The sequence below is a fragment of the Cenococcum geophilum genome (genome assembly GCF_001692895.1).
Source record: "Cenococcum geophilum 1.58 unplaced genomic scaffold K441scaffold_29, whole genome shotgun sequence".
In the NCBI taxonomy this organism is placed as follows: Eukaryota; Fungi; Ascomycota; class Dothideomycetes; order Gloniales; family Gloniaceae; genus Cenococcum; species Cenococcum geophilum.
Window position 1 is genome coordinate 1,758,273 of NW_027137587.1, and position 2,801 is coordinate 1,761,073.

The window sequence follows — 2,801 nt, forward strand, 5'->3', positions numbered from 1 at the left end:
AGGGTGTTTATATAGACCCTAAGAAGGTATATATAATTACTAAATTACAAGCCCCTAACTGCATTAAGGATATATAAGCCTTCCTTAGTTTTGCTAACTTCTATTAGAAATTTATATATAACTTCTTAAGTATAGTAGCACTATTTATAGCAATAATGCGAATAGAGGGCCTTTTTATAAAAGGAAGAAAAACGCACCTACGCTTTACCTAGACGCCTAAATGCGAGAAGGCGTTCTAAGACCTTAAAAATGCCTTTATTAAAGCACCTATCTTAGCTTACTTTATACTAGGATAATAACTTTATCTTAAAACTAACTCCTTAGACTACGTTAATATAGGCGTCCTTTCCTAAATAGGTAATAACGGCCTTCTTTACCTAGTCGCATTCTACTTATCTAAGCTTATACTATAAGAGTATAACTATAAGATCTATAATAAAGAACTCCTTATAATTATACAAGCGTTTAAAGAATTCTAACTAAAACTCTTTTTAGTAGAGCTTAACTAGCTAACTAAAGTCCTTATAGACTATTATAACCTTAAGTACTTTATAACTATAAAGTAGCTAAACTAACACCAAGTATATTAGAATAAGTTCCTCTCTAGTTTTAACTTTAAAATTATATATAAACTAAGAGTATAAGGTACTAAACCTAATAGCCTAATACGCCGCTCGTAAGACCTTCCTTAGTCTAAAAATAACCCCTATAATTAGTTCTAATAATAAACGATCTTAAAAGTATAAAATTTAGCCCTAGGTATACTACCTATAATAGAGCTAACTATACCTTAGCTTTATACCATAGAATTAAAGTTATCTCCTAAAATTAATAAGCTTATTACTACGGCATATAACACCCCTATTAACTTATTACTATATTAACTTATTACCGTAAAGACCGCTAGCGCTTATACGCTACCTATTAACCTCTAAAGCTTAGGCCAGATTAATATAGCAGCCTTAAAAGTAAAAGAGAATAGGCTCTATTATAAAGGCCGCCTATTTATCCCTAACTTAGAAAATCTATAACAGCAACTAATCTAAATAGCCTACAACCTCCGATTAAGCGTCCACCTAGGTAAAAGAGGAACCTATAAGCTTCTTAGCCAATACTACTTCTAGCCAAAAATAATAGACTTAGTTAAATACTTTATAGGCGCCTACTACAGTTATAAGCGCGCTAAGGCCTTTAATATAAAGTACTAAGGACTACTATACCCTTTACTAGTATCTATATAATAATAGGCAGATATTACTATAGATTTTATTATTAACCTACTACCCTGTAAATAATATGGCCGTACCTATAAGAACATCCTTATAATAATATACCAACTTATAAAAGAGCGCCACTATATCCTAACTAAAGGCGTAACCGTTAGCGACGTTACTAACGCTTTTCTTTATAAAATTTACTAACTATATAGGTTACCTAACTTAATTACGTCCGACTAAGGTATATAATTTAACTCTAATATATAGAGACGAATCTGCTAACGCCTTAGCATCTCTATTAAGATATCTATATCCTTTTACTATAAAACTGCTAAGTAATTAGAAAACGCTAATGCTAGTATAAAAGCGTACCTATAATAGGTAGTCGCCTATAGTTAAGATAACTAGGTAGATTACCTCCTACTAAGTAAATTAGCAGTGAATAACTACGTCTTAACTACTATAGGACTTACTCCGTTTTTCGCGAATAAGGGTTATTACCCCTAATCTAGTATAGAGCTACTAGAACCTATTAATAAGAAACTACTATATAGAAAACGCCTTAAGATGCTACTTACTAACTAGTATATAGACTGTATAAAAAAATCCATTTAACTACTATAAGGGAGAAATAGCCTAGGCTTAAGTAAAGTAGGCCTACTTTACTAACCGTTATAGAACGCCACTACTAGAGATGCGTGTTAGCGACTAGGTATAGCTAAATATATATAATATCTCTACGTAGAGGCCTATAAAGTTACTTAATTATAAGAACCTCGGCCCTTATTTAATTAAATAAGTTATTAATAGAGGAGCCATATATAAGCTAGAACTTTTACCTACTCTAGCTACCTATGGGATATAGCCTATATTTTACCTATAGCTACTATACCTCTATTAGCCTAACCCCCTACTAGGGTAGATATAGCCTAAACCCCTACTAGTACTAATCCGAGATAAGAATAAAGATAAAAACTATAAGGAGTGGACCGTTAAACGAATTATTAACTCTAAATACTTTAGTAAAGGTAGAGGACGACGGCTTTATTACAGAGCTATATATATAGGATTTGATATAAATTAGCTAGAATAGTAACTATAGGAAGACTTTAAAAATATAAAGGATTTAATTAGCGACTTTTACTATATAAACCTATAGAAACTAGGCCTAAGCAGAGATTTTATACCTAATCCTCTATAGAAGCCCTTATAGAGTTAAACCGTTATATAGTAGGAGGGTACGACCTCTCTAAGGTAGGAAAGTCACAGTGCTATCAGTCTATTAGTCGGTCGGTCGGTTAGTTAGTTAGTTAGTAAGTAAGAAAGAAAGAAAAGAGTGTATTTCCGGTAACTAGTAAGGTCGTAATATGTATATAATAGAGGGAAGGAAGGAAGCCGAAGGCTCTATAAATATAGGAAAATGCTAAGATAGTAGGCGACGTCTAATTTATACCACCACAATATATTACCATGTAAGGGTAAATTACCGTTAAATTGCCGTTAGATTGCGGTAAAGTGCGATTATATAACCGGAATATTATTAAGATATCTAGGAACTTTAACTAGCGGTTAAAGTTATCTAAT